This window comes from Herpailurus yagouaroundi, unplaced genomic scaffold, assembly GCF_014898765.1.
Source record: "Herpailurus yagouaroundi ecotype Mexico unplaced genomic scaffold, PumYag 166, whole genome shotgun sequence".
Classification (NCBI taxonomy): domain Eukaryota; kingdom Metazoa; phylum Chordata; class Mammalia; order Carnivora; family Felidae; genus Herpailurus; species Herpailurus yagouaroundi.
In genome coordinates, this window is record NW_024412407.1 from 24,316,561 (window position 1) to 24,333,540 (window position 16,980).

Consider the following 16,980-nt stretch of genomic DNA (forward strand, 5'->3'; position numbering starts at 1 on the left):
ACAGAAATTCAGAGAACAGTTTTATTCACAACAGACCAGATTTCTTTCCTCCAAGGTCTTGGCAAGTGTGTCAAAAACCAAATGACCATAAATGTCTGGGTTTATTTCTGTACTCTCAATTCCATGCCATCCATTGATATGTATTTGTATCCTCATGCCAGTACCACACTGTCTTGATTACTATAGCTTTGCCTTAAGTTGTGAAGTTGAGAACTTTATATTCTCCAACTTTTTTTCTCGGCATTGTTTTAGCTACACTAGATCCCTTGAGTTCCATATGAATTTAAGGATCAGCTTATCAGTTTCTATCAAAAAAAGCTAGCTGAAATTTTGATAGGGCTATGTTGAATCTATAGATTAATTTGGAGAGTATGTTCATTTTAAGGATATTAAGTTTTCTGATCCATGAATATGGGATGTCTTTTTTAGTGGTGTTTGGTTTTTAATGTACAAGTCTTTCACTTCTGTTACTAAATTTATACTTAAGTGTTTTTATTTTTTCCATGCTGTTGTAAATAGAACTGTTTTCTTAATTTTATTTTCAGAATGTTCATTGCTAGTATACAGAAATTTAATTGATTGATCAAATATCCTGCAACCTTACTGAACTTTTTCATTTTTTCTAATAGGTTTTTTAGTGAATTCCTTGGGATTTTCTAAATAAAAATAATGTTATCTACAAAAAGCTGGTTTTCCTTCTTCCTTTTCTATCTGGATGTGTTTTATTTCTTTAAAATTTTTTTTAATCTTTATTCATTTTTGAGAGACAGACAGAGTGTGAGCAGGGGAGGAGCAGAGAGAGAGGGAGACACAGAATTTGAAGCAGGCTCCAGGCTCTGAGATGTCAGCACAGAGCCCGATGCAGGGCTCGAACTCACAAACCGTGAGATCATGACCTGAGCCGAAGGCAGACACTCAACTGACTGAGCCACTCAGGGGCCCCAATGGATGTGTTTTATTTCTTGTTCTTTATTAACAAACCTGGGTGTAACCTCCAGTACAATGTTGAATACAAGTGGTATGAGTGGACATCCTTGTTTTATACCTGATCTGGGGAGAAAGCAGTCAGCCTTTTATCATTAAGTATGATAGTTGTGGGTTTCTGTAGATGCTCTTTTATTAGGTTAAAGGAAGTTCTCTTCTATTGCTAGTTTGTTGAGTGTTTTTATCATGAAAAGGTGTTGGATTCTGTCAAATATCTTTCGGACCTATTGAATAATTGTATGAGTTTTTATTTTATTAGTATGGTGTGTTACATTGTTTGCTATTTAGATGTTAAACCAATTTTATATTCCGAGGGTAAATCCCATTGGGTCTTGGTGAATAATTCCTTTTCACTCTTCTATATACTTTAAAAGAATTTAGGTATGCCAGAAATCATCCATAATGGAGGCTTTTAAAAATAAAAAGTTTTGTATAAACTAATAATCAAAAGTTATACGAGTAATCTGGCCCTAGATCACCTCCAAATCTCTGGTTACAGTATTTTAGACTAATATTCTAGAAGTGTAATTCTGTCATCCTAAAAGTATCACTTTTAAGTCTTTTTAAAATACTGACCACATGGGGCACCTGGAAGGCTCAGTCAGTTAAGTGTCTGACACTTGATTTTGGCTCAGGTCATGATCTCACAGTCATAAGATCAAGCTCTGCGTCAGACTCCGTGCTGGGCATGGATCCTGCTTGGGATTCTCTGTCTCCCTCTCCTTCTGCCCCTCTCCAACCCTCCCCCACTCACTCATGTATTCTCTCTCTCTCTCTCTCTCTCACACACACACACACACACACACACACACACACACACACACACACACACAGAATACTGACCACATAATCTGGTTGATGATACAGGTAACTCCACCATCTTAGGGCAGAAACTTTATATAATTTATGTTTGTACAATTTAGTAATCATATAGTAATATCAAAAAAATCATTAATGTTTAAACATTTCAAAATGATGACTAAACATTCTGGGGGCCAAAGTTTGAAAAGGTAGAATAACTGATGAACTCACCCTTACCAAATTATTTTACATACATCAATAAATAATAAAATCGTGATAAAATAGTTATATGTTTTGGATTTTTGGATTCATGACAAAATGAAATGAAACTATTTTATAGTTTCTTATAGTTTCTTATTAAGAAAATAAGCCTCCAACGGGTAAGATAAATTTCCAAAGACATTCAGCTCTTCTGTCATAGGACCAATGATTAAACCTTGGTCATTATGACACTGGAGTATGACTCTGAAAGAGTGACTGGGTATAAAAGTTTCTGTTTTTATTTTGCTGGTTTTATTCTTGTTGTTTTTAATCTAGAAATTATGTAGTAAGTTTGTAAACTTTTATTCTTATACAACTTAGTGTCCTAGTATAATATAGCACTGTGCTCTGATAAGTAATAATTTACATTTAACAAATTTTAGAGCACATTAGGATGTTTTCCATAAAGTATTTCAGCTACAAATAATGTTACATTATAAATATATTTTAAGTTAACCATCAATGAATATAAAGAAGTTTAACAATTTTTTTCCTATAAAACAAGTCCCAGAATTACATATTCATATATATATGTTTATATGACTGAATTAATAATATAAAGATTAAAAAATTTTTTTTGAGAGAGAGATGATGTGTGCATGCACATGAGTGGGAGAGGGGCAGAGGAAGAGGGAGAGAGAGAATCTTTTAAAAAATTTTTTTTTTCAACGTTTATTTATTTTTGGGACAGAGAGAGACAGAGCATGAACGGGGGAGGGGCAGAGAGAGAGGGAGACACAGAATCAGAAACAGGCTCCAGGCTCTGAGCCATCCGCCCAGAGCCCGACACGGGGCTCGAACTCCCGGACCGCGAGATCGTGACCTGGCTGAAGTCGGACGCTTAACCGACTGCGCCACCCAGGCGCCCCAGGGAGAGAGAGAATCTTAAGCAGGCTCCGTGCTGAGCACAGAGCCTGACATGGGGCTCAGTCTCACAACAGGGAGTTCATGACCAGAGCCAGAATCAAGAGTCAGACACTTAACCGACTGAGCCACCCAGGTGCCCCTATAATAATATGAAGAATTTTAAAAGCTATTTAATTAATATAGCTCTAAAATAACTGGTTCACATTTTTACATTTCAATTGTCATTATATCTTGACTGTCACTTATAAAATTTGTTTTTTAGCTGTTCATTCATTATTCATTTATCAGCCACTAAGTGCAATGTCTTGTAAGTCTGACATTTTGTGTGGCTATGAATCTGATCTAGAAAAAATTACTATGAAATTATTTAATATTTCTTTCAAAGTTTTGTAGTAGAAAGTTTGTTTAACTCTCTTTATGATGTTTGATTTGTTCACCTGAGTATTTTGGAATTACTTTGATTTCTCACTACTTTCCTTTTTTTTTTTTTTTTTTTTTTTTTTTTAGCATTGCAAGAAATAGATAACATCAAGAAGGACATCAGCAGTAGAAGAAATTGGCCTGGGAGGCTCAGCAGGTCAGGACGCTTGCATTATCATTTGCTGTTCATTCTTTTGCCATCAATTCTAGAGTTCTCAAGTCTCTTGCCACTTGTTTCTTTCTTGAGTATGCTTACTTGGTATATTCTCAGTTTTGCAAATCATGACTAACACCTTTATGTAAAAAGTCTGGCATTTGGGTATTCTTTTTTTTAGGATTTAAAGATTAAAAAATAATAATTCAAATAAATATTCAGGAATAGAAGGAAGTCTCTTACCTAATAAGTTATATAGATACCCTGGTTTCTCTTATTCTCATATAAACTGTTTTTAAATGAAGATTTCCTGATAACTTTTCCAAAATCAGAACTTTAAACATAAAATGTTATTAAGCAATTGTAGTAACATTAAGTTATTGTAATAACACTGGCATCATTAAAGTCAAGTTTCCTTTCTTTTCTGCTCTATTCTCTGGGCTTGGGCCCACCTCTGAAAGCTCTTGACACTTTAAAGTCAATCTGTTTGCTTGCACTAATTTGAACTACTGAAAGTTGACTACCATGTGTAAAATGAAGGTTAATTAAAATACAATTTCTCTGTAAATAGAAAGATGCCAATAGTCAAAGGGTCTACTATGAACATTGTCAGCATTGTAGAACGTTTAGTGTTAATCATATTCCTCAGTAAGCTGGAGCCATGCTGCCGTTTGGGGTCTCCATTGCCCTGAATGTCCCCATGAGTAACTAATGGCTTTGTGGTCATCTCCTGCTTCAGAGGAGTCTCCTAGTTGTCTTAAATAGTGATTACATCTCTCAGTACAATTGCTTAATTATTTATGGAAGCTTGGAGAGCCTTTACCTCTGTCATACCTATCACTTTCACAGCTCTCCCAGAGTTTAACTTAGCTCCTTCAAATCCAGGTCTGTTACGGAACAACTTTCCCTGAGATTTTCAGTTTTCATCACACAGAGGGACAAATGCTTCTGTCCTTCAGTCTGGTCACAATTCTTCTAGTAAAAAGGCATTTCAGGAAGGAACTAAGCTCAGAATTCTTCTGCCAGGACGATTCAGGGATTTTGTTATTTCTTAGCATTAGCATTACGGACCGGACAGATTATTATTGTTATGTATTGAGAGAACACTACCCTCCAGCTTAAAGGAGAGATAATTTCATGTATAACTGGATACAATAAATATGCTCAAGCTTCTGTTCTTAGCTTAAGTAGGTAAGAGTTCTACAAAGAGATGTATTTAGAATGATATATCTAACTGACTGGATTTATAAGTATGCCTGCACTGATTCTTGCAGCTTTGAGGTTTCCTTTTGGGCAATACTTTCATAACGAGTTTACTGTTGGTAGACCAAATTTTCAGTTGGCAAACAGTGTTCAACTACACCTTGAAAAGAAATAAATTGAGCCAAAAGTGGTAGGTTTTCTTGGCATCCAGCTAATATATAAGTATTGACCTTAAATTGAATATAGTTGTTGAGTTTTGCATGCTTGGAAGCAAAATCAAGAAGGAGAAACAAGTATCTTATAGATCCCATAGTCTTGGGAGATAGAATCCACTCCAATTTACCTATTTTACAAACTTAAATTGCTACCCAGTGTCATATGAAATCATAACAGAAGTAAATCGGTGTTTCTTGATATGATGCAGGCCTACTGCATTATGCTGACTTGCAGGTTATGGAATACTTACAATTCTGTGCACAACTTTGTACACACACGTGACAAGTATCATCATTTGCCATCTCCACCAATGTATAGTTTATATAAAACATAATTGATACTAATACTTGACTTTGGATTATACTGATATTTGAAAAATATCAAGAACTTTAAGTTTTTGTTTTCCTTTTTAACTGTTGTTTCTCTGGAGACGTTTCCTATTTGGCTGGATGAAATGGAAGGGTGATTATTCATTCATTCTTTAATTCATGCAACAGAAGTTCTCATGCTCCTGAAGCTTTTATTCTAGTGGAGGAAAACATTACGTGAAGATTTTAATGTACAGTTGATCCTTGAACAATGTAGGGGTTTGGAGTGCTCATCTCCCATGCAGTTGAAAATCTGTGTTTAATTTTTGATTCCCCAAAAAGTTAACTACTATTGGTCTACTATGGACCAGAAGCCTTACCAATACCATAAGCAATTGATTAACACATATTTTGTAAGTTATATGTATTTTATACTGTATAATAAAGTAAGGTAGGGAAAAGAAAATGTTATTAAGAAAATCATAAGGAAGAGAAAATACATTTACAGTCCTGTGCTATAAAAAATCCACAGATAAGTGGACCCATGCAGTTCAAACACATGTTGTTCAAGAGTCAATTGTATATATTAACGGGGGTGCATACTAAGAAGTAAATAAAGCAGAGTAAACAGAATGATGGGAGACTATTTCAGATATGTGTGTGAGGAGGGGTGCCTGGGTGGCTTAGTTGGATAAGCGTCCGACTTCGGCTCAGGTTATGATCTCACGGTCCGTGAGTTCGAGCCCCACGTCGGGCTCTGTGCTGACAGCTCAGAGCCTGGAGCCTGCTTCAGATTCTGTGTCTCCTTCTCTCTCTGACCCTCCCCCATTCATGCTCTGTCTCTCTCTGTCTCAAAAATAAATAAACATTAAAAAAAATTAAAAGATATGTGTGTGAGGAAAGTCTGCTAAGGAAAAACTGAAGCACAAATGTAAATGGAGAGAGGGAACCATTTTGATATACCCGGGTGAAGAGATACTCCTTAAACTTGCTATGTTGAAAGATTGTCGAGAAAGGCAACGTGACAGGAAAAGATTAAGTAGTGGACAAGTAAGACATGAAAATGGGAAGGATGCTGTGGAGTCTATTGTATAGTCCTGGTAGACCGTGGCAGGACCTTGCCTATCCTTCTGAGCGAGATGGGAATCATTAGAGTGATTTTAGCCAGTAAGAGGGCATCGTATGGCTCACGTGTTTTACGGATCACTCAGACTTACGGGGTATGTAAAGCATTTAAAAGATTTCTCTTGACACGGAATATAAATTATGAATGAAAATAGACTTAAATTAACAATGATCAGGGCAACATTATCTGATCAGGATATTGACGGATGATTGTGTTCCAGGAGCTAATGTTAAATAGTGCAGCTCTCATTTTTCTTTTCCGTGTCCTTAATTTGCATAATTCTTTTGAATTTGAATCATGCTTTTTGGCAGTGTATAATAACTTATTGTTTTATAATAGGGACATTAATGACAATGATATGTAATATTTAAAAATGATGTGCGTCTGATTGTTCCTTTGCATACTGATTTTCCCATTTGTTTGTCATTTATAATTTCAACCAAAACTACATAGCCTTGTACGAGTCCACAACAAGTCATGAATTTTATCTTCTATTTGTAAGGGAAGATGCTTGAAATTATGTCATGGCTTTATTATAATTATCACATGATCTATTAGACTATTTATAAGGAGGAAACATGGAGTAATTAGTAGGAATTGGAGAGCATGAGTTCTGGAACCAGCTCTGAAACTTACAGCTGACTTGGGGTCTTTAACATGTTTGCCTAGAAATGATCAACACTGCTTTTCCCAAAGGGAGAAGCATACTATTACTGTTACCTCTAGAGTTCCTTTACATTTGTTAAGCCAGTGTGTACATGCTAGGTGGTGAATAAAAGTTGGTTGAATTAAGAGTCACCTACACTAGAAGTGACCATTTTTAATACAAATGAGAAAATAAGGGAGATTATTTCCTATAAATAACAACGAAAAATCTCCATATTTATTTTCATAAAAATCGCTTCGAGTAGATATTATTGATACTTGGAAGAGTTGTTTCTTAAATTCTCATTGCTATCATGTGAAAGAATCAAAGTGAGCATTAAAAAATTTAATGGTTGCCTTCTATTATCAGTCTTATGGCAGCAGTGTCCAAATAATTTACCATAAATTTTTTAAATTTTTAAATGAATACATTAATAAATGAATTTAAAACTATAAGCTTATATCTAAGCTTAGATTCCGTTATTGGCTATCAGAATAGTCATGCAACAAATAAATGTATATATTTGAAAATTTTTATTTATTCAAAATGCTTTCCTTTTTAATCATAAGAATAAAAGTCACTTTTATGATTAAATGAGAAAGAAATTATCCTCTGAATTCTGTTTTAGGGGAGAGAGCATGCCTACCTCAACTTCACATGCACATTTGACAACTATCCTTGAGCCTACGGTGGCTCAGGTTCTTTTCTGCCACAGCGAGTGCAGATTCCCTTTCTCTCCCATCATACTTTTTTTTTTCCTTGAAAGACTCTTCCCTGCTTTTTGATGGGAATTAATCTGTTTTGTTCTCCACTGTAACCCAAATACACCTTTCAAAGTACTTTGCTTATAGCATGTGTTAAATAAACTTAGTTTGAAGATCCAAAACCAAATATTATAATGCAAGATAAAATGTATTATAGACTAACAAGAGCTACAGTGTAACATGATTTGAGGGTTCATAGAAAAGAGAAAGCTTCATAGGCAAGCCAGTACTTGTCTTAAAGGATGCATGTGATTTTCTTAGCAGAGATATTAGACACAGAGGTAGGGGGGTGGTGGTGGGGGATTGCCTAGTATATATTTAAGGTCCTGGTCTCTGAAGTCTCTCTTTGGACTTGGGTGAGTTTGGATGTGGCACAGGGTATACAAAAGGCAATAGTGACTATGAAGTTATGTTGAGCTCTTTGCAACATAAAGAGACTTTATAATTCAAACTCTCTGAAGAGGACTTTGACTGGTGATTTGACTTTTAATTCAACAGGACCTAGGAAGTTATTGAAAAGTTTTGTTTGTTTAGAAAATGTGGATGATGATTCGGTCTGTGCTTGGATTAATTAACTAATAGGATAGTAGTATGAGGTTGACTGAAAGAGGAGAGGTTACAAGGGGAAGAGAGGAGACCAATGCAATAATCAGACGAGATCCAGAAAGTCAGGACCGAGATAAAAACACTTAGGGACAGTTATAAGCAGAAATTCAAAGATGGAATCAATAGACTTTGACTTACGAGAAAAATAAGGGATGAATTTAAACCTTGAGTAACTGAAATGAAAGCTTTGCAAGTCATGGATGTGGGAAATCAGAAAAGCCTACCCGTTTTTACTTATTTATATTTTTATTAGTGAAGAGACACCAACTGATTTGAGAATCTTTACATTTGAGTTGCCAGTGCTGATATATTCAAGAAGTATCCATGTCTCTTCTGGAATGTGGCAGGAGAGTTGAAAATGAAGCTACGTGAATTTAAACTTGACAGCAAAAGTGTCCTCTTTAGCAGAAGAAGAAGGGCAATCCAGGCTGAGGAATACCCTGAAAGACTAAGAGTCTTAATGCCATGTGGAATTTTGAAGAAAATCTAATGAAAGAGTCAAAATAAAAGAAATCTGAAATTTGAATTGTAGTTCTGCTGCTTGAGCAGCTGTGTGGTTCTGAAGTTGGCTTTGGTTTGTTTGTTTATTTATTTATTTTTACTTAAAATTTTTTTAAATGCTTATTTATTTTTGAGAGAAAGAGAGACAGAGACAGTGGGAGGGACAGAGAGAGAGAGAGAGAGAGAGAGAGAGAGAGAGAGAGAGAGAGACAGCATCTAAAGCAGGCTCCAGGATCTGAGCTGTCAGCACAGACCCTGACGCAGGGCTCAAACTCATAAACCATGAGATCGTAACCTGACCTGAAGTCAGGTGCTCAACTTACTGAACCACCCAGGCGCCCCTATTTATTCATTTATTTATTTTTAATGTCTGCAGGAGCCCTGCCTGAGTGATCTGCAAATAGTAAGCACTAAATGCAGGCTTTATTGTCTCATTAAAATATAATCATTTCTGAATTATGGAATCTTTTTTAAGTATTGAAATTATTTAAGTGTCATTCATTCAGTTTTAATTTGTTCATTGATTCATTCACTGATTGATTAATCGATTCATTCATTCATTCATTCATTCATATATTCTTACTGAGTCTTAACTGTGGCGGGTACTGTTTTAATTTTATTGCCTTTTTCTCCATCCCATACTTGACTAGAATCTTCACTGGTTGAACTGAGCATATTATTCTCCGTCACTTACAGGAAAAAGACTGATTTAGATATTGTCTATCTATGGAAGCATGCCTTCCACAGCTCAAACTGTCTCCTCTTCCTCAAGTTGGTTGGAGTAACTATAAAAGGAAGTGATGGAGAATGTTGTTTTTACTTTTACAATAACAGGAAACACATTCATTGTACTGATTCCCTGTAGACACTGAGAGTAAAATATTTAACTCACGAATTATTTAAGTCACCCTCCTTAACGGTAGTTAAACACGCTGATGTTATAGAGATCTGACAAACATAACTATTATCATATGACTACTGAGAAGTTTTTGGACAGAAGTGCCAGTAAGAGGAGGGGAGCCCTATCCCTGAATGCTGAATGAGTGCTTGCCTGGGGTGTCCCCAGGAACAGGAGCTGACACAGGTGTTCGGCACAGTTGCTTACTGCTTCCCATCAAGAAGGATAGGGGGTTCTTAGCACTGCTGGTTTGTGGCACTCAGCATATTTGGCAGCAGTCAGTCCTGGCTGTGGATTTCCCTGGGGAAAATAAAAGCCACAGGGGAGTCATCAGTGTGACCTTCTGCTGGGTAGTTGGCACACAGTTGCACCACAGGAAGGCTTTCAGTTGTCATTTTCTGAACGGGTAGATATCAGGTGCTGATGGAGGCTCCCCATTCAAGGTGGGAAGTGGAGAAGGAAAAAAAACATTGAGCAGAAGCTTACCAAATAATTCCCAGTCTTGAAGCTTAACACCAGCTGATCTGCTGATAAAAGGGATTTTGGGGAGGCGGGGGGAGGGGGGGTAGCCAGGGAGTTTCATTGGTTCTGTAAGCACAATTATAAGCTTTCCTATTTAAGTCTGACCCATCATATTGAAATGCTGTCACTAGTATCATTAGCAAGTAAAGTGTTGATAACATAGTCAAATGCACAGCAGAGTTCTGGCTCTTAAGTGTCTGGACTAACTCCCAATATTAGGAATAGGAGTCAAACTGCCATCACTTTTCCTGTGCTAACAGACGCCCTGCCATTAGCAGTCTGAAGGCAATTTTAATAAAATACATAGCCCCGCTGAGTTGGTCTCAAAAGATAAATAAGCAATGCAGAAAAGAAGCTTTTGTTTAAAAGTAATTATTTAAACTATGCATTACAGGTAATTTTCTTTTACCAGTAAGGCAAATGCTATCAGAATTTCAATAATGATTTGGTGGCACTTATCTAAATAATGTGATATTGTCATTTCTAAGAGTTAAAGCATTGCTTTATTTTCACTTATATACAAAATGAGGGCGAATTGGATTCAGGTATCATGTGCATGTGTTTTACAGTTTATGTTACATTTTTTTTGGGTGAACAGTGTTGTATTCTTAGACAGATTTATGGAAATGTAACAAGCTGGTGATAGAGTTCTGGGAACTGCAGACTTGACTTCCAAATACAGATTAGAACAGGAGGGCAAAGAACATCTTTTTATTTTTCCTTTGCTGTCAGAAAGGAAATCACATTTCAGTCTTTTAAAAACTCTTTTAAATAAGATGCTTGTACATAAACCACAGTCACAAGGGTATAATAAATGTGTGCATGTATCAGAGGAGCCAAAGCTTTGTTTGCCAAAAGGTAAAAATCTCCGAAAGCTTTTTCAGAGTCTATTTGGAAACCATTGAAACCACCACTTTTCCTTTCCATCATGATAGTGACATGCTGGCCTGAAATCTGTCACACAGAATTGGTCCTGTCCTTAGAGTAGGCAGAATAAAACTTGCCTATGTAAGTGTGATATAAGGGGCATCAGGAAGGCTTCTATTTCCAACCGCAATCAGGGGTAAAGGTAAGCAGCATGTGCTTTAGAATGAGACCGACCTCAGTTCAAATCCTACTCAAATCCTAACTGTTTTTTCCCCCATAATACATCCCCTTAGACAAGTTATGTGTCCTCTCTAAGTCTTTGTTTTCTCATCTGTAAAATGGGGTTAATAGTAAAACCAACTTTGTATGATTATTACCAGGATGAAATGCGACGATACACATAAAAATGTCAGTTGTTATATGGCACAGAGGAAGGACTCAAGAAATGTTTCTTTTTATTTTAATGGTCTTTTAAGAAAATTTCATCAGGAATGTTATATGTTGAAGATTGTGCCAGAAGTTGAGATAAATGTGTTGATCAATATATCATTTCTATTTCAAAACTAAAAAGTCTAACATAAGACAAACATTTAAGCAGATAACTGCAGTACTGTGTGCCAATTGTAATATTGGTGTGGTGCTCGGGGACATAAAGGATGCAGGACTTAATCTTGGCCATGGGAAAATTACTATAAAATCTTGGTGTTTTGACCTTTCGAAGTGAAGATGCTAAGCTATATATTTCCATCCTGAGCTGTTGTGATCAAAGGCAACTATTTTTTTTTAAAGAGTGATTTTCCAGCTCCTTGTTCTTTCTGTTCTTCTTCCTTTACAGTTATGTAAACCTTTTCTTTGAGTTTTAGCACCATGGTTAGATAATATCTATAGTCAGAAGAAGTAAACCTGAATCAAGCACTCAAATGCTGCTCAGCATCTGTCCTAAGATGATTTGGAGGCAGAGATAAAAACACAGCCTTTATTCTCATACCGTGCTAATAGAAATAAAAGTTGGTACAAATCCTTTGAACAGGAATTGGGCAATACCTAACAAATTTTTATATATATATATGTGTATATATATATATATATATACACATATATATATATGTATATACTTATATATACTTACTTATATATGTATATAGTTATATATACTTACATATATATATGTATATACATATATATATGTACATATATATATATACCATTTGATCCAACAATCCTATTTCCAGGAATTTATCCTGAAGACACACCTTTAACAATATGAGAATAACAAGCTCAAGGTTATTGATTGTGGCATTGTTTATAATTGTAGATTAAAAACTATCTAAATGCTCATGCATACGGGAGTAGTTGAATATACTACTACACTATAGCATCTCCTTATAATGAGGTACCATGCAATTGTAGAGATAATGAACAGATATAATTTTTTAGCCTATACTGCCAAGTGAAAAAAGTGCAAAAGTATGTTACCCATAATGAAAAGGAAATAAAGAAATATACATAGATCTGCTAACTGGGGTCAACAAATAAGAAAGAAACTCCAGAAACGTATGGAATTGGTGACTTACAGGTGTTGGGCTTAGTAAATGTGGATTGAGAGAATGGAAGTAGGGTAGAAGGGGTGATGGGGGAATGACATTTATATGAATGCTATCTGTCTATTTATTTTTGTATAGTTCTGATTTTTTTTTTTAATTTTTTTTCAACATTTTTTATTTATTTTTGGGACAGAGAGAGACAGAGCATGAACAGGGGAGGGGCAGAGAGAGAGGGAGACACAGAATCGGAAACAGGCTCCAGGCTCCCAGCCATCAGCCCAGAGCCTGACGCGGGACTCGAACTCACGGACCGCGAGATCGTGACCTGGCTGAAGTCGGACGCTTAACCGACTGCGCCACCCAGGCGCCCCATAGTTCTGATTTTTAGAACTGTGTTGTTTCACATACTCAAAAATAAATAAATAATTAAAATTAACCAGGGTGTTCTGGGATCCCCACGTGAAAAACAACAACAAAAATATCTAGTAAGCTAAATTATATTTCTAGGAATTACAAATGAATGGGGTGGGGAAAAAAGAGCTAATCTAAGTAACTTTGATAAACAGTGTTTTGACTTTAAGATTTTTTTAAGAAGGAACTATTGTACTCCAATTAGAAAATATAGATTAATGATTCTGTTTTTTGTAGGGGTAAAACTTAACATTCTGAAACTGCTTTAAATGTGTCATAGGATTGTCATTAATGATGGCTATTTTTCTCACTGTAAAGAAATAAAGAGGGGTAGAACAAACCCTATGATGTTGAATTGGAATCGGAGTTATCACTAGGAAGTCATGTGTGTTTAAATATTAAGTATGTATCACAGATATACAGATATAAAAACAAAGAAATAGGTGTGTGTGTGTGTGTGTGTGTGTGTGTGTGTGTGTGTGTGTGTGTATTTGCATTTATATCCCCTATCTTATTGATTGAGACGCTTAGGAGCAATAATACCTCAGTAGTGATGAGCACACTTAGTACCTGGATTTTGGTTTCTAAATACCATTCTCCAATAAAAGAAACCAAGAATCCTTATAGAAATGGATGTTTCTAGCACCAGAATAGGAAAAGTATATGATGAGAAACTGGAACATCTTGTGGTACCAGAAAGTAAGGAAAGACTAAAAAATGATGGAAACACATTGAAAGGACACATAGGCCAATGTGAAGTGGCTCCCAATGGCCACATATGGGACATTTGGGTGAGAAAATAATGATAGTGTTGATTTATATTCAATATAGTTCATGATATTATAAAAGGTATTGAATAAATAAATGTGGGAGGAAAAAAAACTCTTTTATCGGTGTAGAATACCAGTTAATAACTATAGAATGAATGATGGAAATAGAAAATCACCATGTGGTACACTAGAGTAATAATTTTTTTTCAGGCAAGAATCACCACTGGATAGTAAATTAGTCATGAAAATATGATAAATAGGCTACTTACATAGTATATTAAAATGCTTACTAATTACAAAAGGAAAGTAGTAACTTTTCAATGGAAGAACCTAAGCAAGCAATCAAAGTCACCACCATCACTAGTAATGGGATGTATTGGCATCATGTGCCACTCCTATGATTCACTGAGAAAGGCACAAAAAAAAAATCTCTGTCATGTTCTTGTCAAAAATCCATTATATGAATTTTATCATAAGGAAATATCAGACAACTCAAATTAAGGGACATACTATAAAATAGCAGAAGTAGTCTTAAGAAGTGTCAGGGTCATGGAAATCAAAGAGAGACTGAGGAATTGTCCCAGATGAAATGAGACTGAGAAGATATGACAGCTAAACATTGGCTCATCGTCCAAGAAAGGATATCAGTGTTACAATTGTTGCAATCTCAGTAAGGTCTGTAGATCAGCTAGTTGTGTTGTATTAATGCTAATTTCTTGGGTTTGATAATTGTACTGTAGTTTTGTAAGATGATAGTATGTGAGAAAGCTGGGAATTCTATTTTTTCAGTGTTTCAGAAGTATGAGATTATTTTACAATGAAATGATAAATTGAAAAATAAAAAATGTCTTAAATAAGATGTATGTATGTATTATCCATTCTTCTTTATTATCATAAAGATTTTGCTGTACAAGAGGGTAATCACTAGGCTCTAAGAAGAAAGGAATAAAATGTAATAGAGTGATGAGTATGTAGCATTGTGAATTGGGTCTTATTCTGTTAACTGGCTGTGTCACACACTGTGTAAGCCTTGAGGGTACTTACTATATCTTTGCATTTGCTAGTCTATTTTCCAATAAAACAGAGATAATGATCTTAGCAATATGGTTTCTAATTATTCACACCAATGGAGGAGAGCAAAAATATCAAGTATGGAGCCCAATGACAATAACTTTAAGCGCTCAAGTGAAGATCAAGATTTAATGTCAGTGAAGGACCAAGTGTATTCTGGTAGGTATAAAATTCTGGATTATGACAATATTTCCAGGGCCAGAAGCCAGAGCTAGTATATTCAGTTCAGCGGATATGTGTGAAGAGATCCATAATCAGACAAAAGCTAGAAAGAAAGTACTGGAAGACACAGTACACAGTGCAGCCAATCAGTCAGACTTTGAGAGTCTAGATTCTTAAGTTAGACACAGGGTCTGGTGATTCACATCTCCCCAAGCTTGATGGTGCCAACAGGGTGGGGGTAGTACTTATCAGCGCTCTGTGACAGCATTAGAAGACTAAGGGAACAAGAACAACATCCATTTGCACAGAGTTCATTGTACCACCAATTTGTTTTCACATACCTTTCTATTCAAAAATTTCATGTTCAACATAGTTATAAGATGTAGGCAAAAAAATCAATTTCAATATCTACGTTTTTGTAGATAAAGTCAGATTCACTGTTTCCATAATCACATAGCTAGTAAATACAGGAAGGATTTGTGCTCAAGACCAGGATGTACACCTAAGTTTATGAACCTCCTTCTAGCATCAAAGAACCCCTTTTTACATGAATTCACATGAATTCTTGTATGTAAGATTATTCTGGTGCAGTTTTTTTTCTAAGGAAAGGATACAAATCATTGGATTCTATCAGGTCTTCCCAAAGGGTCTGTGACTTAAAGGAAGATAGAATATAGATTTTCCTTCCACAATAATGCAGTATATGGCATGGAAGTATTTTGGGGGCTTAGGAATATATAACTCTTATATAGTGCAGCTACTCAAGAAGCATCTTTACCAATGGCATCTAACAGAGAGGTTTTAGGACTTGCCCAGAATCCCAAGAGTTAGTGCTGGAAATAAAACCAGAACTCCAGTTCTGGTTGATCACATTACGAGTTAAGCATTGTCTTTGATGAAGATGGTTCTTTCATAGTCTAGCACCAATCAGGAAGACTGGAGGTCTGTTTCCCAGGCTGGATACCACTCAGTGGAGGAGCCAAGTTCTGCTCTGGTAAGACATTAATTAGTATTTTGAGCATTAGGGTGATTTGAGTAAAATTCTGTAGATTTCTTGAAAATCTTGGGAAGACAGGGGCACTAGTGCAATTACCTTACCTATGTAGAATAAAAAGCAGTTTAAACCTGACAGAGACCTTGGGGTGAATATTGAGTGTGTCATGTCATTCAGCACTTGAGAGCCTCCCCCAAGTTTTCATTTCCTGAATTACTCTTGGGCATTGGAGAAGTTCCTTCTTTCCTGCAGCAGTACACTCTTTTCTTTGAGGAATACCTGAAATGATGTCGGTCTTTGTATGACTTTGACATTTACCAAAAGTTTATGGTATCTGCTAAGATACACAAATATTATCCCATTTTCCTTATCTATGATTATGTGTGTTGCCATCACAGAGCAGATGAAATTTAAAAAAAAAAAAATTTAATTCTTTACCATTAGAATCAGAATCCCTTGTGTATTACATATATTCGCCTTAAAAATCTGGGATTTATTAAAAACTTAATATTTAGATATATTATAAAAACCATATAAAATTTAAAATTTCATTTACTCAGTAATGATTTAGAGAATACAGACTCTAAGAACTAGATAATGTTTATCTAAGTCACTGATTTTGTAGACAAGGAACTGAGGCTCCAAGAGGTTAAATTTTGCATCATTTTACACAGTTAATAAGTGACAGAGCCAGAAAAAGAACCCAGATTTCCTGATTTCTGGCTCAGTTTTCATTCCACTCTGGCATGGTGCCTCATGACACGTATGAGATTAGAGCAAAATTATATTTGTTGAAATTCATGAAAAGTGTTGTGAATCTTTTGATGATGTTTTGTGGGGGGAATGGGTCATTCTATCCTTGATTTTTTTTAAAAAAAATCACT

At 35.6% G+C, this 16,980-nt stretch overlaps 1 protein-coding gene across 8 annotated transcripts in view; it reads left to right on the plus strand.

Annotated features, from left to right (window-relative positions):
* Positions 1-16,980, plus strand: part of SOX5 (SRY-box transcription factor 5) — a 1,021,040-nt gene that overhangs the window by 342,457 nt on the left and 661,603 nt on the right. For all 8 annotated transcript variants that reach the window (XM_040488995.1, XM_040488992.1, XM_040488993.1 and 5 more), the window contains one exon: positions 3,421-3,490. The gene's annotated coding sequence lies outside the window, so the exon portion shown is untranslated. The remainder of the gene's footprint in view (positions 1-3,420; positions 3,491-16,980) is intronic.